The sequence below is a fragment of the Lycorma delicatula genome, chromosome 1 (genome assembly GCF_047948215.1).
Source record: "Lycorma delicatula isolate Av1 chromosome 1, ASM4794821v1, whole genome shotgun sequence".
In the NCBI taxonomy this organism is placed as follows: domain Eukaryota; kingdom Metazoa; phylum Arthropoda; class Insecta; order Hemiptera; family Fulgoridae; genus Lycorma; species Lycorma delicatula.
In genome coordinates, this window is record NC_134455.1 from 21,839,772 (window position 1) to 21,867,748 (window position 27,977).

A 27,977-nucleotide genomic window follows, 5' to 3' on the forward strand; every position below is an offset into this window, starting at 1 on the left:
CACACATCTTTGTTCTACATCATGCCATACATTTCAAATTATATGTGTGTGTGTGTGTATATATATATATATTTTATAGTAAATTTTAAATTTAATAATACATTATAATTACTTTAATTAAAGTGAGGTGACCAACCCCTCAAGTCTCCTAGCATCAATAAGGATATGATAGCACTCACATTTAGTGATCATGGATTTATTCAATCAATGTATAATCACTTCTAACTACAAGTTACCTAATAAAAATTAAAAGTTAATAAACAATAGGAAGAATTAATGTTCAAGTACTATTAATAATTATGTACTAAAAATCTATTCTTTCTTTAGACAGAAATTTCTTAACGGTAGCTAGTTGCATCATTGCCTTAGAAGTAAGGTTGGGAGTAAAACAAATCTGGCAACTCATCCTGCAAAGTTCGAGGAAGTTGGCACAATAGATAAACTTAACTGTAATGGTTATTTCCCTAATCTACTGAGAAGGCTAGTGGCGTCTCGGATAAAACTGGTTTGTAACAAGAACAGCATTAAAGATTGGGGCATTAAAATATGATATATGTGTAATCATTTCTGAAGGACTGTGAAATTGAAGTTCAGTTTGTGTTTTCATGGGGTAAATGAAATTTACAGTCTCACACTTTAAATGTGATTATACAAGTTGCTGAACTTTCCTTTTGAGGAAAACGATTTTACAACGAACTAAATTGAATTTACATGACTGGTTAAAGCTCACGCTACCAATTATCAATATAAAAAAACTCAAACTTAAATTCTATTGATTTATATTAGAATAGCATAACATTACTTACTCAGTCAGATAAACAAAGTAAACACCAACAAGTACACAATAATAAAATTAGAGCATCTACAACATATCTTCCTAACAAAGCTTTCCCACAATTTTATCAGTGATGCCAACACATGCAAATGTATATTTTAATACCTACGATATCTCGATATAATCTTGGAAAAAAAAAATATATATACATACGTATAATATTGCACATTATACTTATTAAATAATTTCTCATTCACGGAAAAGTTAAGTGGTTTAATGTAAAAATAAAAAATGTAAAGAAATTTTCATAAAATTCTTAGAACCGATTGTAATTTATTTAAAAAAAATATATATTAAGCCGACATTTAATAATAATAATAAAGTTTTCATATACTTGTTTGGAGTTGTTTATTGATCCCAGACATCTTGAAAACCTAAACATATTTGTATGCACAACGATGACAAAATACAGAATGCATCACCCAAAATCCGAAGTGAAATCTCTGTATATCTCTTAAAGAAGTTGATAGAGGCCGCCTCGACCTAAAATCACTTTGTAACAGACACATTGCTTCAATGAAGTGACATTTTCTCTCCAGATCTGAAACATCATCATTGTACAAAGCTGTAGTTGCATCTGACAAGGGTTACTCCCCTCTAAATCTGAATGGTGACAATTTCTACTCCAGTATCATTACAACTAGGGATAGGATCCACGCATGGAAATCTAAAGCACTGCACGGTAGATTTGTCCTTTCCCTCGAAAATGCTGATAAGGACGCATTTACGCGTTGTCTGAGGGACGGATTTCTATTTAGAGAAACTGAAGGTTTTGTACATTCAATCCAGGATAAGGTCGTTGCGACGAACAATTACAAGAAGTTCATAGCAAATCAGGACATCAGTGATGAGTGCCGGATTTGTCACCAATTATCGGAGACAATTGATCATTTGATAACTGAGTGCGCCAGTCTGGCTGACAAGGAAACCTGCATCACCACGATCTTACATTAAACACTGTTCATCAGGCGTTGGCGTTGAAATTAGACTCGTAGATGACAGGGATCAGTGTCCTTTTTATTAATATAAGGCCTTTGCTGGAAAATGAGCACTATAGACTGTGTTAAATCTCTCGGTAAATACTGCTAAAATTATTGCTGTGAATAGGCCAGACATGGTTCTCCCCAACATTAAAGAAAAGACCGCTCTTCTCATTGATGTCACTCATTTATCTGATCACAATATTAATAAGGCTGAGCAGATAAAATAACGAAGTACAACCCTCTGGCAATAGGGTATAAGGAAATTTACAGACTGAACTCAGTAAAGTCATTCCCTGGATCCTAAACTTAAAATTTCAAAAGATCGGTAATTCTGGAGAAGTGTAGGATTGTACAGACTGTGTTAAATGTACCACATCACTAAATGAGGTATGCCTCAATGGCCTCTCGTACTGGAGTTACGGATGTGAAATATCTCTCAGATGAAAAGATAATAATAATGTTTTCGTTATATATAAAAGTAATCCAAAAATGTAGTAGTTGAACATGTTATTAATTATTTGTATTATAGCTTTTTTTCCATGACTGTCGAAGATGATATTAATTTAAAAACTCATAGTTTCGTAACAAAACCGAACCAAACTTATTATCTTTTTTTCTATAAAAAAACGTACTTCAGACATATTATAAGAATTTAGTTGTCGTTTTTTTTTTGTGTAGGCTCTTATCATCTAAACTCCCTCCCCCACAAATAACTCTTGAAGACCGGACCTGTCAGAAAGTGTCGGTATAAACATATTTTAGAATATGTCAAAATAAATATCAACTGATATAAACTTTTTTAATGCAAGTAGATATCTATAATTTGTTTGTTCATGATAATGTATAAATGAGGTGAATGAATGTTGGTAAATGTCTTGAAGGAGAGAAGCTCAACAGCAAATGTTAACAAATATTTATTTCATTCTTCTCTTACAAGGATTTATTCTTAAAAATCTTGAATTTTGAAAAAGGTCGGTAGAATGTAAGTGGCAAAAATGGTTTAAAAGGTTAATTGTCGGAACATTTGGATGATTGTTGGGTTTTGATTAAAAAATCTAAGTATGAGGAGAGTTACCTACATTGTTATTTGTAATGGACCAAGCTAAATCTCTGAGCTGGGAAAATTTAAAACGTAAATAATTACATTGGATTTTATTAATATTCCCAGTAATCGGCTGCCATTTAAGTCCTGATTGGATTAGGGATGGATTTGTAAATAATAATCTTTGAACTAGGGACTTTGAAGAACCCTTTTACATAGATTTTGTTTATCTTTTCTGGTTTCTTTTAGTCATTCATTACACCATCATTCTGTACCTTTATCTTTGAATCTGTCTTCTCCAAGGTATTTCATGGGTTTTAACTTGATGCCCGCTGAGCATGTAGTTATTACAATTACAAGGTCATCCAGAAAGAAACCAAACATTTGATATTCCATATCATCATATTTGCCTATTCATTATTTGACCAGTGGTGGTGTGTCATTACAAACAAATAAAATATTATTTTTAAAGAACCCTACTTGGTTTTTTAGAAATAAAACTTTGTTTTTCATGTCACTCTGTTTTGATTCCGTCAGCAAATATGTCTATAATGAAATTGTACATTTTTTCTTGTATAAAAAAAAACTACTAACATTTACATGTCAGCTACACTAATATTTATAAAAATTAACACTAACTATAACAATATATATATGTGTTTACTTTAAATAATGGGTAACGGGTTTTTTTATGTACATTATTCATGTTGTTAATATATATTTAACCGTAAATTAAGTTTTACCGTAACCGCTGATGAGTTTATTTGATAAAAACAAAGTATTCCAAGAGTTAATTAATGTCCGACTGTTTGAGGTTACAATAATATAATTATTAAATATAAAAAAAAATTCTTGGGAAGTTTAATGATTTCATTTTTTCATCTTTGGATTAATTTTTAATAAAATATTTAAAATAGAATCCTTTAATAAAGTCATTGTTTTAAAATTAAGAAAAATAATATTCTCTGTTTCATGTGTTCACTGAACGTTTTTTCTCTTACTCTGATTTTTTTCTTTTAGTTATCAATTTGAGAAAGAACAGTAAGAAAAATCTCCTCTTTTCATATGGAAGATTCTGAATTCAAATCCCAGTTATTTTTCATATGACGGGCTAAGAAATGTTACTATGCCAGAGGAGGTAACTTAAATAGTGCAGGAGGTGCGAAGCTACATAGTGAGTGCCTCAGAGCACAAGGCGACTGCAGAGGTTGTTAAGGAGTGGTGTCCACCCAGGCATCTTTCATGCTAGAGGGATACGTAATGAAGCCAGGCGTCTGTGTAGGGCAGATATTAATCGGGCTAAGAGAGCTATGTGGGCTGACCAGCACTGTGAGGTTGATGTTGACATGTGGGAGAGCAGCTACAAGATAGTAATGAAGAAGTTTGGTCGTTCCCTCCTCGTTCTGCCATGAGTCTGGTGGATTGTTTGGAATAACTATTCCCAAAGGCTGTTGAGTGCCTTGGCAGGAAATCGCTCTGGAAGGTTCAGTGCCTCTCTTTAACCGGGATGAAGTAACAGCTGCCGCCATGCGGGTTAGGCACAGGAAGAGTCCTGGACTAGAAGGCATCACCATTTAGTCCATCTAGAAGTACCGAGTGATGCAGTGCAGGACCTGGTCAATGTAGTCCCGCAAAAGCTACAAGATGCTGCTAACTACTGCTTACACATGACTTTGTGCCAGATGCTTGGAAAGTTGCTTGGTTGGTGCTATTGGAAAAGGGTAGGAATCAGGAAGTTATTGTCACTGGCTACCGTCCTTTGTGCCTACCGAGTATACTTGATAAGCTATTCGAGCGCCTTCTTGTGGGTAGATTGACGACCGAGTTGCATGCTAGGGTAGGTAGTATGGTTTTCGCAAAGGTATGTTCACAGTGCATTCTCTCAACCGAGTAACGAAGCTGGTCGATGAGGCTGCTGCTGGATCCTGGCGTATCAGGATGATTCCGGTTGTTGAAAACGCTTGCCTGCCCTGGCGAGTGACTCATGATGAAGTGGGGAGACGTGGTTAAAGTGCGTACCCCAGCGGATCATAAATCTGTACCTGTCCTGTAGGTATGTAGCCGCCAACTCTGAAGTAATGCAAATTACCCATGAGTTGGAGGGTGATGTGTCGCACAGGGCTCGGTTCTCGGTCTTCTGCTATGGAACGTCGCATATGATGTTGTGTTGAGAATCGGGTATCCGGAAGGGGTCACGGCTGTAGGTTTTGCAGATGACCTGGCCGTGGCAGAATATTATTTACATTTATAGAAATGTACAGCATAGTACTGTATTTCCAAAAAAAGTGTTTCTATTATTTTTACACCAAAGTTATTTTACTAGTTTTTTTTTTTACATATGAAAAATGTAAAAATTAGAAATGAAATAAAATTAATTATTAAACCAAATTAAATGTACTTGATTAATTTTATTTTAACTTAATGGCTAACAGAAGTGTTAGTTCTCTGTTTACTATATTTATTTCAATGTTGTGCAGTGTAATTTGTCAGTCATTTGTGACATTTATTTATTTTTTTAAGCGGTTTGCAGTACAGCTCAAGCTCTTTACCACATCCTGACCCCCATAGGGGAAGACCCCCTCCGCCATGTGATAATCCCAGTCCCTCCCCACATATCCCCCTCCGTTCCTAGTCCTTATGGGTTTTACCATTTCACCAGAGGTCATCTTTTAGACCCTCTTAAACAGCTAACACTTCACAGTCATCAGTCTGGCCTCTGTCAGGAAGCCAACAACGCAAATGCCTCTGCAGACACTTCCATCATTGTATTTACACAACTTACCATTGCTTTCTTCAAACCATGATCCACCTACCATAACTTAGAACTCTCAAACAAATAAATCGATTTGCAGAAGTGTGATCCCCATGCCTTCCTCTAACACTGAAGGTTTCACACAAAAGTTCTTCCCTTATCTAACTTCAATTAGAATGTGCACTCAGATCATTACTTGGTTGAGTCTTTAGACACCATAAGTACTACTCTCACACCAATTACGTTTTGTGTTATAAAACAAAATGTTGATCGCAAAAATAATTCTGTCTTGCAATTCAATTTACTCAAAGTCTTCTTGTTTACTCAAAAAACAAGAAACAGATTCACAAATTTAATAAGCTTCTAATGAAAACTTACCCTATTTTTCTCTGCTCTGGTCTGCTTTCAGAAGCAGGGTAATGCCTACACCCTCCCATATTGCAGCTTCATCACACATTTATCCAAAGATCCATTCTCATCCTATCAGCAAATATCTAAGCTTACTGGGACGTCATGCCAAAACACCTACCTTGGTAGGTAGTAAGCACCCAGGCAGGCCCCTAGCTACACAGGTTGCTATTCTATAATAGCATCAGACACCCTCAGCCATCCTCCGCAGGGCTAAGAATCTAAGGAAGCCAGCAACTATGTTCCACTACCTTTTGGTCTTCCAATTCAGTTGCAGATCAAAAACAAAATTGATTCTCGCAAGCTTTTTACTGCTTTAGTATGTTCAGCTTTGTACCTGGAGCAAACTAGAAAACACATCATCAATGGCCCTACACTCCAGAAACAAGTTGAAGTAATAACAAAATCTGTTAACCAATTTTGTGAAGCACCATGTCCAGTAGGAGATTGTGTAATATGCTGATTGGGGGAAATCCACCTAACAACCTGAATACTTTTAAAAAAATTCTAAGCCATCTGAAAAAAAAAATGTTTTCAAAAAACCTTACATCTGGGTTGAATGAATACTGCACATGTAAACACCTCACATGTTTAACATATACAGTGGTGTTTCACATGCATGAATAATGTAAAATATTAGACAATTTATAATGTTTAAATAAACATCTGAACCAGGGATTAAATAAACATTTGAATAAAATAAAATCCCTTCCGCATGCTGGAAGGCAGAGGTAGATTTCATCAGTGTTAAAAAAAGATTTCCACCTTAAAGTTAAGAAAAACTTCAAATTTACTCAATATGACGATAGTTGCATGTGAAAAAAGTTTCACATGTTTAGCATATACCATGCCCCATCTTTTTACAACTTCAGGAGCATTTTGGTCATCCCTTGTCGTAAGGGTAGGTCATATCAAAAATTCTTAAAGAACAGAAGTTTTAGGTAATGTTTAGAGCACTAATTTAAACAGATTGCCTACTGTGCCTAGGGACAGTCGATTGCCGACTGTGCCTAGGAAGGGTATAAATTTTTATCTTCAAAACTACATTTTTACACACCCTGGGCCAATGGTTGGCGAAATCAAAAAACTTTACTTATATAAGTTTTAGGCCCTTATCCATAGAGTAGTAACAACTATAAATGAATTCTATATTTTTCTTAATAATTAAGTTATAGTGATATTTTGTTATTTCGAAAATGCACCCCCTTTTCTGATTTTGAACATTAATGAACTTAACTGAGATTTTGTGTCAAGTTATTTTTAAGGAACAATTTGAAAGTGATATATATATATATATTATATATATATATATAAACTTTAGAGCTGATGGTGGTTTTGGGGTCTGGGGGGACGTGAAACACGAAAACGTGTAGAAATTTTCCAGAAATTGAATCATTGTACCCTTTAGAATCACTAACTTTATTATGAAATCTACCTAAATCATGTAAAAAAATTAAGAAGTCAGATATGAAATTTTTCATATGCTATATTTTCCATTGGGCTAATGACCTTAGCAGTTACTGCCAGTAAAACTAAAAAAAAGTCAGTTATATTTAACAATGATTAATTAATAACTGAACAACGATCAATTTATTTCAAATTTAATTTATTAGCATTTCATGTAGAAGTATATTACTTTAAGTTTTGCTACATCATAACGCTTACATAAAAAGATTTAAGTTAATATTTATTTTATTTAGCTAATATTTTATTTTTTAATATAAAATAAACAACAACAGCTCAACTTATCAAGAGAGATTAGATAGAAGAAAAATACTTTATTGACTATATTAAGAAAAGTAAGAGATTAAATAAGGTAAACAGGGAAGGAAAAAGGTTCACATCTAAATGTATATAGTGAGCTTCACTATATCACTAGTACAAGAGAAAAAATAACTATATAATAAAACCGTTAAACACAAGGAGAAAAAATTTTACAGTAAAAAACAAAAACAATCCATTAAGTTTTAAAAAACAATAAAGACAACACCGAAGAGCTCTATTATATACAATCTAATACGACTTAAACGATATACACTATTAAACCGAAGAGGAACTTTTAACTAGTAAAGTTGTACGAAAATCTAACAGAGTAAAATTTAATTAAAAAGGGTACACAAAAGAACAAAAAAGAAGACAACACCAAAGAGTTCTTTTATAAAAATCCTAGTAGGATTTAAACAAGAACCTAGAAGGTTCTACACAAGGAGGGACTTTTAAGTAAAAAACTCTTTGGAAAAAACCACAAGCTAAAGAAAGCTCGTTAAGTGTAAAAAAAAAGAAGAGGAAAAAATTACTACAAATTAAAAAAAGTTTAAGGTAATTTAAGTAAAAGAAAACAGACAGGAATAGTAGGACCATAGGACCATAATAATTATGGTGGGGTGGGGGGTTGGATATCACCCTGATTATATTCTTTGGAAATTTGTAAAACTGAACTTTTATGTAAAATATAATTTAAGACAATATAACTGATATATATTTTTTAATTACTATGTATAAAATTTTTTTTATAACTGTAAATAAATACACTTTTTGGATAAATTTACAAAATTGATGTATTTTTTTATTTTTAATATTACATTAAGTAAAATTATATATTTTGGCAGTAAAAGTGTAGTTTGTAATAACCTAGTATTAAAAGTGTTTTTATAAATCGATTAATGTTGTTTTATGAAAATGGGGAAAATGACAAAATTACATAAGTTAAATTAAAAATGATTTGAGTTATTTAGAAATAACGAAAATATATCTATGTTTTTATTAGGTTTCAGTTAGAAATCATGGTATTACACAAGTCTGTCTTTCATCCAGAAGGTTTTGAGTTCAAATCAAGGTTAGGTTAGCATTTTTCATATGCTATAACGTCCATATCTGACTAAAACTAAGTAGTTAGTTGCTAAAATAAATAATTTATACTATTTAAATTAAATTATTTACAAATAAACGTGTAACATTTTAATTGGGCTGTTTTTTTTGTATTTAATTATACTTCATTATTAATTTTAACTTTTTATTACAACAAAACAGAAGAGGAATAAAAATCCTAATAAAATTAAATGGAAAGTTTTAGATTAAATCTAATCCTGAAAACCAATTACAGTAAAGTCTGTTTTAATAAAAGTTGGTCAAATTTAGAACAATAAATCCATTTACTAATAACAAAATCTCAATACTTGACTCTTATCTTTACACAGCTTTTGGCATGTTGTACCTGACTTAAATACAATTCATATGTTGGTCTTCTAAAGAGTTCCATAGCAATTTTTGAGGTACATTGACAAAAGCTTTCTTCAAGTCAGTAAATTATATCGATACATTAAAAGTATGAATAAAAATAGAACAATGAACAAATTTGCGGACTATTTTGAAAAACAGAAAATGAAAACAAAGTTAAGAGAGAGACATGAAAGAGAAAAATATCAAAATTGAAGATGTAGAAAATAAATGATTGTAGACAGATATGGTGCAAGCACTTTGAAAGAATAAATGTATTATTTAATTAATATTTCAATTATTGGACACTGATAGTTTTCAAGAAAACTGTTAATATCTCATTATTCTACTGTAAAATGAACCGATTAGCAACTGAGTGTATTTCTGTGTATTACTCACGTGTACAGATTTGGAATCATAATATGGGAAAGATCTATAACAGCAGCCACTTTTGCTGAATAAAAATGTAATTAACAAATCAACAGTTTTGTAAAAAAAACCACAAAACTCTAACTCTCATATTTTATGTTGATGTATTAAATTGTACAGATTTTAAAATCCAAATACTTTATTGGTATTTTATTACAATACAAGAGCTGAAAGTTTTCTCCTTGCCAACTGCTGGGTCAAGTATATTAGTCATTGTATTGTACTAGTTCGTTGTGTTTGTATTTTATATTCAAATACGTCATTTTATTAATAATTTGATGATATCATCTGTTAGATGGTACAACAAACAAGGCTCACCTGTCCCACCTCAGGCAGGTAACAATTCAGTTGACAACATTAATTACTTTCTAGTAAACTGTTAATCCAAAATATATTTCAATGTACCACTAAATTCTATCTGTCCATATATATAATACGAGAGAGATGTACAACAACTTTGGCTGAAAAAAGGTATGTAACATCCATTTTTGAAAAAAAGTCTATTCTCACTTTTTTTGATATCTTTGATTGTACATTATATTAACTGCTAATATTTTACTATTTTATGAATTTGTTTCATTACTGAACATTAATAATTTCCCAGCAATTGTAATTTCATTATTATTCTATTAAAATACAAAACGTTTTATTAGGCACTGAAAAAAGAAAGATGTGTTTCTCTTGTCTCATCTTTTTAAAAAGTAATAATAGAATACTGAAAAAAAGAATAGATTTCTGCAGAAAGAAAAACAAAATAAATTAATTAGACTGAACAGATTAAAACGGTTCTCCAAGACGTAGGTATTGTTGAAACTTTTTTAAAACAAGATCTGTTTAGAAAGTTAATTTTCAATCACGAGATGGAAAATAGAAAAAGAAGATGGTCTGGAAAGAAATAGACTGGAGAAAATGAATTTAAACAAAAAAAAAATGCTGCAAAAAATTATCTTTAACATTGTCCATATATGACTAAGATTATAACAATGACATACCATTACATGTACAAAAATGAGATTTTTATAAATGAAACAACCTCAAAATAATCTACTTTTTGATGTGAGGCCACCGCATTTAAACCCCCATGGCTGGGACACTAAAAAATTTAAACGGAAAAGTTAAGACTATGCAGATTCACAATGTAGATCAGACAAAGAGAGTAGCTTTAATTTAGTTTTAATTATCTAACTGGTACAGGATAAATGCATCTGGTCATAATATAATACAACCAACTGTTCTTACGAAAAGGAATCATGTACATTTTAAATAAAAAAGCAATCTGTTTTTTGTAGAACTTTATTTGAATAAAAAAATAAATAACTTCGAATGTACATATGAAAATTAATCAAAAACATAATTTTTAAATAATAAGAGTTTATAAATATAGTTTAATCCACTTAAATATTTAAGTGGAAGATTAAGTTTTCATTTCACATACATATTGTAAAATCAGACTATATAATTCTGAAATCTTTTAATTTATGAACAAAATATTATTTCTTAACATCACATAATAATCGCAATTTATATATTATAAACATTTCTAAAACTGAAATATAATAAACTAATTTTTTTATTACAATAAAATACTCTATTTCATAAAGAAATTTATTTTATAAAAAATTGAATACATATAAAATTAAATAAAAAATATTATTTTGCGATAGTAAAATTTTAGTCAATAATTTTGAAAAACTGTTGAATTGCTAAAAAATCCAGAAAAAAGCTCAACTGTTTGTAACCAGTAACTAAAGTAAAAAACTCAAGTCCCCTGAATAAACAAGAAATAAAGAATAAACAGATCTCTAAAAATTAATAAAGCATCCGGGTGAGCACCCAATAACTGTGTAATTTTTAAAATTATGATTATTAGCTAATTAATCATTGATCTATTACAGAAAATATTTGGAAGACAAAAAAATCCTGCCAGAATGGCCACTCTGCCCCAATTGATCCTTGACACAAAAGAGGAGACAAAATTTACAGTGGAATGTCTCTCCTTTCAGTAACATTTAAAATCTTATAAAACTTGTAGAGAATACAAAGAAGAGAAGAGGACATCAATAAACAAATTGGGAAATATATCAGGGTGGGTTAGAAAGGGAAGATGCTGTGTGGAAAAAATAAATAGTAAAGAAGAGATTTTTTTGTCTTTACAAAAGATCGGGCAAGATTCAAATAGAAATGCTAATTGTAGTCGCTGAAATACATTTCCTAAATAGATGTATCGGGATATACCAGTAGCAACAAAGTACGGTCTAATCTTAAAGATTCTTAATTTTTTTAGGTGTTAAAAAAATGTAATTTTTTTTACATTTACTGATAGTATATATTTTGAAAAATAATTTGGTAAATTTACAAGCATAAATTCAAAATAATTGCAAATTTATACACATTTAACTCATTGCTGTCATCTAGTCATTTTTAACCCGAGAGGTATATTTTTGTTGGCTATGTTGCAATGACAGTTGCTACTTCCCTGATTTCATTGTCCACTCTATTCAAGGGTGTTTCAAGGCCAGCTATAGTGCCATGTACAATGAAAACTTATTAGTTTATTTTTTACGAGAGTTGACAAACAAACCGATGATAGTAGCAATGTTACTTTTTTTTTGGTAATAAAATCGTCATTGTATTTTTTATATTTTTAACAAATTATGAGTTTACTGAGTATAAGTACCTCTTGTGAATGTAGTAAAAGCTTGAATGAAAATGAAATTGAAGATATCTTAATGAACTGATATCTTGTAGGACCGTGAATCTATATTTAGTGAATGTGACATAGAAAGTCCTGACAATGTATGTGAAATTAAAAACAAAAACGCGATGAGTGTATCCGATGAATTGATGAAGAGGAAATTAGACGAAAATCTGTCTATGAAAAAAATTGTTATAAATGGAGTACTGAACTAATGTTATTAGGACTCATCTTTCTCAAATAAAAGAAACTGCTAAAAACTTGAATCACTATTAATTCAATTTATTATTGGGAATTACTGTTTTAATTAGAACATAAAATTACTAAATTATCACTAAAACTACTGCTCCGCAACTTCCTTTGTTAATCACACTGATAATATTGAATTAAAAGCTTTAATGGACTACTGTATTTATTTGGTATATTTAATTCTAGTAAAGAAGATGTGAGGAATCTGCCGAAAGTGATGGAACTGGAAGTGTTATAATCAGGGAAACCATGTCCCTTCAGCGGTTTGTATTTCTGTTAGTTTTAACGGCACTAAAGTACACTCCAGTACACAAGATGATGACAAAACTGCTCATATTTTAAAATTATTTAAAATGTTCCTCTCAACTGCCAGTTCAATTATTCTCCCTCCAAGTATCTAATTGTAGACAAGATGCTTATCAGTTTTCAGGATCTATGCACCTTTTAAATGTTCATGAAAAATAAGCCCTGAAAATATGGACACATATTTAAGGAAATCATTTGCCTTAACTCAGATGAGACGACGACTTGAAGAATCCAGACTTCCAACATCGCTGACTTTAATATTAGAAATGTATTAAAAATTAAAAAAGGAAAAATCGAACCTGAATTGCTACAGAAAAAACACAGGCGATGTCATATGTGCCCATCAATCAATGACAACAAACATCTCAACGTCTGTAGTGAGTCTGAGACCATGTATGTAAGTACAAATAACATCATAAGAAATAGTTGAAATTAGTTATGAATATTAAGATGTCGCTTTAAACTAGAAAGACAATAAAAATCCTTTTCGCAGAAGTTACAAAACTAATTTTTCGCTTTTGTATGAATATTAAGATGTAATTTTAAACTGCTTTTGCGATTAAATGACTTTTGACAAAAGTTACAAATATAATTCTTCTCTTTTGTATGAATATTAAGATGTTTTTTTAAATTGCTTTTGGAATTAAATGACTTTTGACAAAAGTTACAAATATAATTCTTCTCTTTTGTATGAATATTAAGATGTAATTTTAAACCGCGTTTCTGATTAAATGACTTTTGACAAAAGTTACAAATATAATTCTTCTCTTTTGTATGAATATTAAGATGTATTTTTAAACTGGTTTTGTGATTAAATGACTTTTGACAAAAGTTACAAATATAATTATTCTCTTTTGAATGAATATTAAGATGTAATTTAAAACTGTCTTTGCGATTAAATGACTTTTGACAAAAGTTACAAATATAATTCTTCTCTTTTGTATGAATATTAAGATGTACTTTTAAACTGTCTTTGTGATTAAATGACTTTTGACAAAAGTTACAAATATAATTCTTCTCTTTTGTATGAATATTAAGATGTTTTTTTAAATTGCTTTTGGAATAAAATGACTTTTGACAAAAGTTACAAATATAATTCTTCTCTTTTGTATGAATATTAAGATGTAATTTTAAACCGCGTTTCTGATTAAATGACTTTTGACAAAAGTTACAAATATAATTCTTCTCTTTTGTATGAATATTAAGATGTATTTTTAAACTGGTTTTGTGATTAAATGACTTTTGACATAAGTTACAAATATAATTATTCTCTTTTGTATGAATATTAAGATGTAATTTTAAACTGCTTTTATGATTAAATGACTTTTGACATAAGTTACAAGTATAATTCTTCTCTTTTGTATGAATATTAAGATGTAATTTTAAACCGCGTTTCTGATTAAATGACTTTTGACAAAAGTTACAAATATAATTATTCTCTTTTGAATGAATATTAAGATGAATTTTTAAACTGTCTTTGCGATTAAATGACTTTTGACAAAAGTTACAAATATAATTCTTCTCTTTTGTATGAATATTAAGATGTATTTCTAAATTGCTTTTTTGATTAAATGACCTTTGACAAAAGTTACAAATATAATTCTTCTCTTTTGTATGAATATTAAGATGTATTTCTAAATTGCTTTTGTGATTAAATGACTTTTGACAAAAGTTACAAATATAATTCTTCTCTTTCGTATGAACGTTTAAATGTGATTTTAATTCAGAACTTTGATTAAAAGTCTTCTGACAAATGGTACAAACATAATTCTTCTCTTCGTTATGCTTAATAAGTTGTGTTTTTAAATTATTTTCTGGAATAACAGACTTTTGACAAAAGTTAGAATTATTTACACTACTCTTACAATTATTCTTGGTACTTCCTTTGATGGTTAATTTATCAATAATAACCTGTAAAATTAAACCAACAATTAAAAAATAATTATGAATTAATATAAAATTATTTCCATTACCATAACATTATTCTATTTTGTAAAAAGTCGCAAAATATGGATAAAAAACTGAGTATTTTAAACATATATTCAAAATAAACATCGTTTGGAATATTATTTAATGATTCACAAGTAAAGTTTAATGTTATAACAAACTTTACTTATCCTATACACATAGCTGAAAATTTAGAGATTGTCTGGGCTAAAGGTATCCAAAACAAATCGCCTATATTTAGGAAATAAGTCCTAACTTCTTAGTAGACTCAAATGATAGCATAAATCTCGAAGAATTTTTCAGGGTACTTTTAATAGTCAGTAGAATATGCGTATGATGTGCAGACAAGCTGACTCCAATGCGATTGTAGTCCATCAATAAGTGGATCCCACAAAAACCATTCAGTGCATGCTTTAGTTAATGGAGTTTCAATCATGTACATATGTTTAACAGCTTGTACAAACTGAATGGAATATCAATTCTTATACGTCAAAGTTTAACGTCCTCAAAGGTATGACTTTAAGAGACAGAAATCATCAAAGGTTACAGTTGTGATGAGGCTATGGATCAAGTAAGCTACGCATTCACTGCCCGTCCCATTAACTTTATTAGGCGACCTAGTTATGGACTGCAAATATCTCTTTCTACTGTTCACAACATTACCATAAGCACTCAGTTTGCAAGAATACAAGTTACAACTCTTATTTATAGTTAGATATCTTATTTAGTGGTGAGACAACTTTTCATATGTGCAGGATAGTTAAAGACACTCAAATTTAATGTACTTAAAACTCCATGCAGTAATCAAAACTGAAAGGGACACACCCATAGTCAATGTCTAGTTATGATGAAACAAAAATGGTGTAATCAGAGTGATCATTTTCATAGAGCCCACTGTGACAGGGCAGATTTACATCGACCTGTTTCAGAATTTTCAGGTTCCTCAGATCCTGTCGGATTCATTTCCAACAAAATGGGGCTCCACCACAATTATATTGAGATGTTACCATGTTCCTGAACAACACTTCCCCAGATGTAAGATCTGATGAAGTACGGACTGCATGGCCAGCTAGATCTCTCAAATATCACTCCTCTAACTTTTTTGCTTGAAATTTCATTAAAAGTTGTAACAAAAGAAAGTTTGAGATTTGGACGATTTAAAATAAAAAAATTGAAGGTGTAGGTCTAATAATGAAGCTGATGCTCTTAAACACCTGGCAGGAGTTAGATTATTGCATACACTGAAGTAGACAAATTTACATTAAAACATTGCGAGAGTAGATGTTTATTTAAAAAAAAGTTGCCAAGTTATGTTAACTGGTTCTCTTAATTTTAAGCTGTACTTTTAGACTGGACACTCTGTAGATTATAGTAAAACGTCATATTCTTCTGTACCAATATATGGTATTTTTATAATAAAAAACCAACATCAACAACCCAAGTAAAGAATTACAAAGTAAATGAAATAACATTTTATTTTTTATTCCGAAAGCCTTTTTGCGGGATCCTGCGTATCAGTTTTATATAATACAATTAAATAAAATTACATATCAAACATAATAAAAAATTAAAACTACAATCATATATAAAAAACATATGAAGTCAGTTAAATAAAATAACTACTTCTACAATAAATAACAACTTAAGTTTAAAAAAATAATAAATAGAATAAATTTATGATATGTAACCTGGGAAGCCAATTTACATTACTGAGTGGATTTAAATCACGCTATTTATAAAAATTATGATTATTTCTTTTTTTTATATAAAAATGTGCTGCCATCTGTTGCTGCCTTTATAATTGTCATCTTCATATTCTGTCTGAAAGTTGATCAAGTTGGAATCTTTTGTATTTATATGTTTAAAATCTCTAAAAAATGTCCAAACTTTACCTAGTATTATTTAAATTTAATTTCTTGATATTTTCACTACATTGAAATTTTAATATTACAATATTTTAATTTTTTATTATGTTTGATATGTAATTTTATATAAATATATTATATACAGCTGATGATGCAGGTCCTGTAAAGGTGCTTTTGGAATAAAAAATAAAGTAAGTGTCATTTCATTTACTTTATAATTCTGTACATTGGTTGTTCAAGTTGATTTTTTTATTATAAAAATACAACATATATATATATATATATATGATCAAACTGGAAAACATGATTTATAATGTATAATTTTATAATAAATTAAAAAAAAATATATAATTTTTTGACTTCTTCTAAATTCACGTCCTCTTATAACAATATTTTAAATAAACTTGTAAATAAATCTGAGGAAGTGGTGCGCATGCAAGAAACAATTATATATATATATATTTCCATACAGGGCAAGAAACTTAAAAACCAAACTGAGAGAGCTTGAACTACAGGTATTTGAGTGTTATCTTTTACACTGCTCCCATTAGCACTATTATTGGAGGTGTATATTACTGTTCTAATCTATTATTGTCTGTTGTAAACTATTCATGCTTCAGTGCAATAATTTTCGAGAACAGTGGTTTTCCTTGTCACCACGATTTGTCTAGTTGCAAGTCCTACACTATCAATAACTGAAGGCAAATGTTCACAATAAATAACTGAAGTCATTGACAACAGTTTGCATCAGGTGACTCTCAATATGATTACTTTAGCATTGATGCATCAGCTGTGCAGGGTGATCACTTCGGATATCTTTTGTCAAAATATGGTAGATATGTTAAGTCTTCCTAATGTAATCACAAAATTAGATTTTATATTATTTTCTTTTCATTTACAGATTTTATGTCACAACCATGTTTAGTCTGTACCAGGTCAACTTTAAACTGCCTACCTGATAAATATTGAAACATGAACACTGAATACAATTAACAACAAATCACCCAAAGCTTGCAAAATGTCAACTCCATCAACAGGTTAAAATGCACATCTTTCAGTCATCAATGAATTTCAAAAACACACTTTGCTCTCACACATTGACCATTTATCATTCACAAACATCTCAATAAATCGATATTAATTAAACAGAACTAAATACAGTTACAAACATTTTTTTTAAAACTAACACATTGAAATATATACACAGTAATGAAATTAACAAGAGACAAATCATGTATGATACAATAGCCAATAGCTAATACTTACACGACATGGATAAAATACCATCCCATCTTTTGTCTTCACTGTGTGAAAATCTTTTATTCGAAGTTCATTGCTTTTCATATTAAGATTAACCAGTGGTGAAACATCATTCAATAAGATCTCAGATTCCTTTTAAAAAAAAAGATAAAGAACACAAATTACAAACTAATTAATTTCCAATAAATGTTTTTTTTTATTTTATTCTGACTGGAACTTAGTAATAATACCACTTATATACAAATCACATATCCTAAAAATAAATATTTTTGGTAGTAAATACCATTAAAATCTATCTTGCTAAAATTTTTAGAAAAATCTAAATATTATGACAAAATTAGGCCAAAAAAGAACAAAACTGATTTAATTTTATTTTTATATGAATTTACTATTAATAGAATATTACAATTGTTATTTATATATATATATATATATATATATATATATATATATATTATATATATATATATTATACACTTTATTTTCTCAAAGAATATGTTGCAAAAAATAACAAAATAGCAAACACATTAATCACAAATTTAATTCTGAGAAAACTGATTTTATAAGTCAATTTAAAACAAATATGGCGGTTGTTCAGGAAGGTTTTGAAGAATTTTTTTTTAACTTTCAACTTAATTCTCTTGCAATTTGATTCATTTACCCAGATTTTCAAACTCTTTTTATATTATCAGTATGATGTGATTTGTCCAACTCTGCGAAATAAGCAGTCCTCTCACCTTTGCATAATTAGAAATGAATCTTTGTCCAATGAGCCATTTCTTAAGATTTGGGAGGAGGAAGTAATAGAAAAAAGAGGAAGTAAAAGAAAAGATATATAAAACAAATAGATCATTTAAAGATAGATTTAATGAAGATTTTAAATCATTTAAAAATAAAATACTAGGTTTCTCGAATGTTGCTGACAATTTTATAATAATTTTGTAGATTATTTAGTTTTAAACTATTATTTAGTTTAGAAGATAATTTGGAAATAGTTGAAAAAATTAATACTGAAGATGAATATATATATATATATATAAATAAACGTGAATTCAGCCAGCCTTTAAATCTGCAAACAGAATTTGATTGAGACACTTCTATTAAAATTAAGTTTGTATCCAAAGATAAGATATGATAAATTAATAATTATTGTAATACTTTTTCATTATTGACTGAACAAATATTTGTTAAAAATAAAAAATCCATAAAAACATTTCGAATATTTGTAGAAGTTTAAAATTTGTTTTATTAATTTTTATTTTAAACAAACAATTTTTACACAATGTAAAGAGCTAATAGTTATTATACAAATTGTGAATAGTTAAAGAATTTATAAAAGTTATCACTGAGAATGAGCTTAGGCCTGAAAGCATATTGAAGTAAGAAATTAGAGGCAAGTGTGTTTCTCTAATTCCGTGCTTTGCAGAGGCTGAAAGAATATTATATTGTACATATAGACATTTATGTACAGAGAGAAAAAAATGGACTATAAAAAATTTAACCTGCTAAATAATTAATATATACGAGTTCACAAATGAACTGCATAGAATCCAAAATTTACATGCAAGGACATAACAAAAAACAATACAGTAAGATGCCGATTTTCAAGATATCTGACAAACTACACTGCTTAAATCCTAATTAAGAAATTTAAAAAAATACACTATTTGGAAAAAAATCTTCACTTCAACCGGAAACTTTTTATTTATGTTTATTTTACTGGGTTTTTCAATCGACCTTTTTGCAATTCATTTAGCAAAAATATATATGATACTTATAAAGGATGAGTGAAGATAGACTTGCTAAGAAAATTTCCAACATCGTCAACGTAAGTAAATTAAAGTCGATTTGAATGAAAGAAACACAAGATGACCTGCAACGACTCAGCATAATACACCGGGACACCATTTTTCTAAATGTCCAACAAGCTGGACTGAAAAGGTCCAACTTGGACTGGTCCAACAAGCTTAAATCCAGACAAGGAAACTAAAAAAAAAAACTAGTATATTATTTGAAAAATTTGAACCATTCATACCAATCTGTGCTTAAATAGGTATTTTTCTTATCAATCTTTATTATACTGGGTTTTTAAACTACAGTTTTGGAATTCATTTAACAAAACCATATATATATATATATATAAACTGGCATTTGTAAAAGTAATTTTCTACATTCTACACACTGTATTTGTTGCACCATATTACTAAATCTTTCTTTCCTTACATTGTACATATGCTCTAAATTTCTTCTTAATTTTACTGAAATGTTTACTTTTATTTTTTGTTTTTTTTTTACTTGGTGTGTTACTCATTAAATATAGAATGATATGTGCACTGTATACCACAAATCCTTTTTAAATTACCCTTTTCAATTATCCAGATTTGGCCTTGCAAGGTCCATCTGGATAATTGGTGTGCCACTATATACAAAATCTAACACTTACCATTTCATTTTCAACTTTTAAATTTTCTGATTTAACTAGGTTGGTGTCTTCAATTGATAGGGATTGTTTTACATTATCACTACTCATAATGTCAAGCTCCTCTTTCAGTTCTACTAAATTTATTTGCTGTAATAAAAAAAACAATAAATTATTGCTAAAAGTAATTATGTTCATGATTTATTGTAAAATTTATAAAATAAAAAAAAATTATTTATATAATTCGCTTACCACACACATAAATAGTGCAGCCACAATTTATTATAGCCACGTTATAATAATTATTATTATTATTAGTTGCCTTTAATGTGCCAAGTTTTATTCCAGAAAATGTTTCTTTTGCTAAATTTGATCAAAAATGCTGCTATTCACAAATTGTAAGGTGGTATTGTTTTTTACAAATTGTAATCTTTTATAATGAATTTGTTAATCTGTTGCTGTAATTCTTATGATTTAGTTTTTTCTAACCTTACTGACGGTATCAATATTGCTTTTGTTGAAATTTTTTATCATGAACATGAGAGAAAACATTAAATAAAATTTTGAAATTCTAATCTTATTTTTCATAAATACTTACCAGATAATAAAAATATTAATTCTGTAATATTCAGCATTTATCATACGAGTCTGATTGCAAATAATATTTATTTTTTATATCATCACATAAGTATGAAGCTTGTGTGGAGCATGGAAATGGAATTTTATAACATATGAAAAATGTCATGCCTGACCAGGATTTGATATGGATCATGATATAGGAATTTTTGCTGATGAATCGCAACTATGTATTAATAATATTGTTGACTAAAAAATACCAAAAATACTTATGCAAAAATGTAATTATCAAAGCAGTCCTCTAGTGAACTTATTATCGCAATTATTAATAAGAAAACACCATACGCTTCAAACACAATATAAATCTATTTTAAAATTAAATAAAAATGAAATTCATTCAATGTGTGATAAGGAGGGTAAAATGATGTTGAAGTGGGAAGATAAATGAGATGTCTTGGGTTTGACGAATAAACATATAGAGCGTAGAAGTAGTTGGGAAAGGAAAGAAGACAATAGCTCCAAATGTTGTCAACGATTATATTTTTATAGACTGAGTTGATAAGGTGGATCAAATGCTGAGAGCATATCTATTCAATAGAAAAAGACAAAACGGGCGATATAAAAGCAGTTCTGCCAACTTTTCAATATCACTGTATTCAATGCTCATAGTTTACATAAGAAAAGTGGTGAGACGTACAATCCTCTTCAATTCAGACAGAAAATTGTTGAAATTCATCATAGTCATTTCCGAAAAAGGTAGGCCCTCTGAGAAGATCCTCTAATTCTCTCTCTGTGTTTAACTTAAAATTTCAATTTTTTCAAATAAATCTTCACTTCAATAGGGATTTTTTTTTATCGAACTTAATTTTACTGGTTTTTTTAATTTAACTTTTTTCAATTCATTTAGCAAAAACATATATATATTAAAACTTATTAAAGTAAATTTTTACCCAATTATCCTGATCTGGCCTTGCAAAGGTTCATCTGGACAATTGGTGTTTTCACTGTATGCAGAATCTAATATCCTTACTTACCACTTCATTTTTAACTTCTAAATTTTCTGTCTTATTCAAGTTGGTGTCTTCAATTGCTAAATGATCTTTTTCGATATCAAGTAGTTCCTCTTTCAGCTGTAGTAAATCTACTTGCTGTAATAAAAAACAAAAAAATGAAACATATTAACAATATTGTTGATACTCATGTACCAAAAATATTTATAAAAAATGTAATTTTTGAAGCAGTTCTCTACTGAGAATTTACACAATTATTAATGAGAAAAACTTCCATAAGCTTCAAAAACAACAGAGATCTACCTTATTATTAAGATATATTTAAGAACAAAATATTTGTAATACTCTTAGTCAAAATTTATTTTTTAATTATACTGTTAAAGTTGACGAATCTTTATCTAATCATTCCAAAGTTGTTTTAAAATAAGCTAACAAAAACAATGATAAATCTATTTTAGGTGGCCACGAAGGCGGAGCGAATGTTCTCAACACTGATGAGGCTATTGGCCAATGTTGCAGGTCCCAGGGCATCTAAACGCAGGATATTAGCGTCTACGGTGGTGTTGGATATATAGCCGATACTACTGCTATCACATAGAATATTGTATGTGATGGCGGTAAGGTGGGAGGCCTTCAGACTGAACAGCAAGTATAGGAAGTTGGCAATCAGGGTAGCCCAATTATATAGGACAGTTTCCTTGGATGCTTCACTAGTGGTGGTGTGAATGCCACCATGGACCTCATAGCCAAGGAAAAAAGAGGTAGGATCACAGAAGGCAAGGACCCGTATGTTTATTGAATAGCAGGAGGTGGAAGAAGTCGAGTTGGAGGTGGAAGAAGTCGAGTCGAGTTGTGGACGGCACCGAGTGCAGACGAGTTTCCTAGCTCCGCGATATTGCCTTTTTGATTGGATTTTTTGGATTTTTTACTGGATACGGACGTCGGAAATTATAGTGGTATGGTTAATGGACACAAGTGCAAAGTTTTTTGAGTTTCGGTTTTTTTTTTTTGAAAATACAAATTTTTGAGAAAAGTGTAGAGAACTTTTAGTGCTACAGCCCCTTTGGACAACGGTTAAGAACCGAAGGGGTGTGGGATTGTAAGTAAATACACCTACACGGACAGAGTGAGTTAAAAAGTACTTTGAATAGGTTTTTTTTTTTTAAGTGTTTAAGTATATACATTTAACTAATATAAAGACAAATTTTGCAAATCAAGCGACAAGCTCTGGCTTGTTCGTGACGTCATTGAAATACAAGTATACAAGGACTTGTAAAATTTTCAGAAGTTTTACTGTGTACTAGTAGAAATTTTTCTAAGTGTTTGCGATACTTTACACGGGCAAACTCCTATCCTCCATATTTCCTATAGTTTTTACCATAGAACAAAAATTCCCAAATATCTATCCGAAACCAAAGATTTCTGACCTTCTGACCGCTCCTCATATTTTGTCCCCGGATTTGGACACATACATTTTACTTCCCCCCCCCAAATTTTTTTGGGGGCACCCGCCCGTGTGGGGTATCATAGGACTCAGAATCAACCCCTGATTTCGAATCCGAAGCTCGCTTCCAATAGAAGATAAGGCCTCTCCAGAGGCTGGGCCCTCGAGGGGAACTGCCGGAAGGAGGGATAGTGTTTCTGAAGTCTCAGAAGACATGAATATTACAGGATTAAATCAAAGAAAAGCAAAGTGGAAGACAGTAGAGGGGAGAACCGCCAAGCGGCCGAGAGCAGGCTCATCAGAAGAAGAGGAGGCCCCCCTTAATTTTAAGGAGGTTACATACAGGCTGGGTAATGCACTATTACAGCTTAGGCAACTAACTGGCAAGGCCAGTGTAACGGCAATCAAGGCTCATGAGAGGGAGCTGACGGAAATTTATAAAGATTTACAACGAATAAATGATGAGACTCCAGACACAGTTAACCAAAGTACGCAAACCGAAAGTCATGGCAGGAACGAGATGTCAGATATTCTAGATGTAGAGATGACAGATGAACTGATAGACAGATTACCCACACGATGGTCAACCTGGGTAATGAACAGGCTGACCCAGGAAAAAGATCTAAGACCAGGAGATGACAGCTGTTTTTTCATCGATTTGAATGGATTAAAGCCATCCAGCCGGTATGCTGGGACGGCACCTGTGGCAATGATCTTACAAGACTCCACCATCCTCGAAGATGGAAAGATCACAAATACCGGATTAGGTACACGGTAATCTATGACTCTAGAGAAGGAGATAATGGCCTCTCATATTATAAAGGCCTTACGAAGAGCTGTAGGTAAGTTGGAGTCAGCTGTCTTTGTGGTTCCCAGTGGTCCAGCGGGCATCATAGTGAGAAAAATAGTAATATACATGATGAGGAAGGGTAAGACCTTGCCGAGGATGTTACCCCCCAGCCTGAGCGAACAAGGGAGGGGAAGGTCGAGGACGGTATCAACAAGAAGGGGAACCCCCCCGGTCGTTGAAAGTAAAACGGTCGTAGTAAGGGCCCCCGGTAAATCTTATGCCGATCTGTTGAAAACCATGAAAGAAAAGGTTAAGGTTGAGGAGGCCGGCGAAATACTGTCAATTAAACAGGGAAGGGATCAACAACTAGAGGTCTGAATTAGTGTGGCGCAGAAGGCGGGGGAGTTTTCCTCCCTGCTGAAGAACAGAGCAGAGGATCTCCAGGTGGATATAAGAACAAGAGGAGACCGCAGAACAGTCGTTCATGTAAAAGACATGCTAGGCGACACTACTGAGCGAGAGGTCAGCGAAGCGGTAGAGAAGGTACTAGGACAAGGAGAAAACTTTCAGGTCAAATCACTAAGGGAGGCATTTGGAAACACAAAAAATGCCACGGTGGTCACAAGTCAAAGGAATGCAACGAAATTAATTGCAGCAAGGCTGAGACTAGGGTGGGTGAGTTGCAGGGCATACATCCGGACGGATATAGAGAAATGTTATCGATGTTGGGATGTCGGTCACAGCAGAAGAGTGCAGAGGCCAGGACCGTTCAAACCTCTGCTTCAACTGTAATAAACCCGGCCATGTAATTAAAGATTGCAAGGAGGCGACCATATGCCTGGACTGTGGAGCCACTTCACACAGGACCGCGAACCCGTGCTGTAACAAAGGTCATGACTAAAGTAATACTAGTTAATAATAACAGGAGCCTACTCTCTAGTGATTTGAGCATAGAAATAGCAGCTAGATACGAAGCGGACTTCCTGGTGGCCACCGAACCTAATGTGTATTCGGCGGCCAGAGAACAGTGGCTGACCGATGGGAATGGTGATGTGGCAATTAGAAAGATCGTGGAAATGTGGATTATGATCTGTATGGTAGAGGTGACGGACTCATTGCTGTTGAAGTAGGCGATAAGATTATAATAGGTGTATATATCAGCCCTAACTGCAGCAGGGAATCTCTTAAGAACAGACTCCTTGACCTCCAACAAGTCATTATACGAGCTCGGAAGAGAATTGTAGTCCTTGGAGACTTTAACTGCAGGACTGTTCTAGCTGGAGCGGTCTCCTCGAACGCTAGAGGAAAACTCCTGGAGAAATTGCTGGCAGCGACAGGAATGACATGTATTAATGACGGAACAGCCACCTACCAAGCAAGAGGGCATCAATCGGTCCTGGATTTAGTTATAATTGATGGAAGGATGCACACTGATGCAGCTGATTTCATGGTTCTTAATGACGAAACAGCCAGCGATCACAGAGCCATCTTTGTTAACTTGAGAGAGCAACGGCCAGAAATAAGACAGATAAATAACAATATCAGACTGTCTGATCAACAGATATATAGAGTGGCTAATAATGCGGCAAATACAATTAGAAATAGTACTCAGATAACACCTGAAATATTCCAAAATATAGTTAAAGAAGAGATGGCGAACATACCGAGGAGAAATAATATTAAACATAATATGGTCTACTGGTGGTCCAGGGAGATAGAGGAACAGCGTAGAATTATGCAAAGACACAAGAGGATGGCCCAGAGGTTGCGAGCTAGAGTTGGTTTGGAAATAGGATGTAACATTGCGACAGAGCAATATAGGCAAGCGAGAAAGACGCTTAACTTCCTCATAAAGCAGGTCAAAAGAAGGAAATGGTTAGAACTATGCGAGGAGTTGAATGCTGATCCGTGGGGAAAGGCTTTCAAAATAGTAACCAGGCGGCTTGGGAGACAAGCTCCGACACTGAATGAAGAAACGGCTGCGTTGCAGATCAGAAAGTTATTCCCCAGAACGGAGGAGCAATATAATAGAGAGGTGATAGAATGCCAGTGAGGAAGCTTTACACAAAAAGAGGTCATGGAAGCTATAAATAAATTAAAAAATAAGAAAAGCCCCGGCCCAGATGGCATCCTAGCGGCCATCATTAAGATAATAGCTAGAATCGTACCTTGGGAAATAGTCGATGTAGCCAGCTACGGCCTACAAAATAGAAGCTTCCCTGAATGCTGGAAGGAAGCAAGAACAGTCTTCCTCCCAAAGGCAGGACAAATTCAAGAGAACACAGCATATTACACAGCGATTACGCTCATAAATAATATGGGAAAAGTAGTTGAAAATAGACTTAGAGAGGAAATAGAGGAAAAACAATGTCTACATCCGGAACAATACGGATTTAGAAAGGGACGGTCCACGGTGACCGCAGTCGAGAAGGTAAAAAACTGGGCATTAAATTGCAGAAGCGGTACATGGAGGACTAGAAAAATTCCCATGATCATAATGCTTGATGTTAGAAACGCATTTGGTACGGTCCTCTGGTCAGTCATCATTGAGGCGCTTCAAGCCATGAAAATAAGTAAATACTTAGTAAATCAGATAGATCAATATCTGCAAAATAGGTTCATAGAGGTCAAAACCCTAGAAAGGAAAGCCATATTTCAGGTATTCGGAGGGGTGCCGCAGGGATCTGTCCTTGGCCCAACCTTATGGAATGTTTTCTATGATAAAATCTTCAGGCTGAACTACCCCGAAGGGGTATCGATAGTAGGATACGCAGATGATATCGCAATATTAGTAGAAGACAGAGATATTAATGAACTGGAGAACAAGGCAAACCAAGCACTTAGAACAATAGATGAATGGATGGAGGATAACAAATTAGAAATAGCTCCTAATAAATCCTGTTGCCTGGTCCTCTCGGGTAGAAGACCATTAAGAAGTGTGAATCTAAATATCAGAGGACAGAGAATCGATGAAGTAAAAGAAACAAAATACTTGGGGGTACTTATGGACAAAAGTTTAAGGTTCAGCAAGCATATTGATATGATTTGTGGGAGAGTTACTCCTGCTGTAAAGGGATTAAGAGGATTATTTCAAAACCACGGCACACCTAAAATGGTTATTCGAAGATTGATAACCGCGGCTATCACTTCGGCGGTACTGTATGCGGCTCCCATATGGTGGGGGGGGGGGCGGCAATGAACATACAGCAAAATAAAAAGAAGTTGAGAAGTGTCCATAGACTGGCATTGCTGCGTGTAGCTGCTAGTTACTGTACGGTATCGTATTACGCGCTGTGCGTACTGACCGGGGTCCTACCCGTAGACCTTCAGGTAAAAGCCAGAACCCTCAGACACAGCGGTATGTCGAAAGAAGAGATGGAAGGGATTATAGAACAAGAATGGCAAGAAGAGCGGACAGGGTCCAGAGTGGGAGAATGGACCAGACGCCTAATCCCTAATATTAAAACCTGGAATAACAATAGACTCGGAGATGTCAATTTTTACATTACACAATTACTGTCGGGGCACGGCTCTTTCGGTCAGTATCTGTATAGGATGGGAAAAGAGCCACCCAGCAGTGCATCTATTGTCCAGAGAACAACGATGCCGAATATACGTTGTTCATATGTCCAAGATGGGCCGTTAACAGAGGTCAAATTGTAATTAATGGTCTTACACCAGAAAATCTCATAAACCGGTCGGGGTACAACAATGAGAACCGGGAATGGTTCCGCAGGTTCGCCGGGGAGGT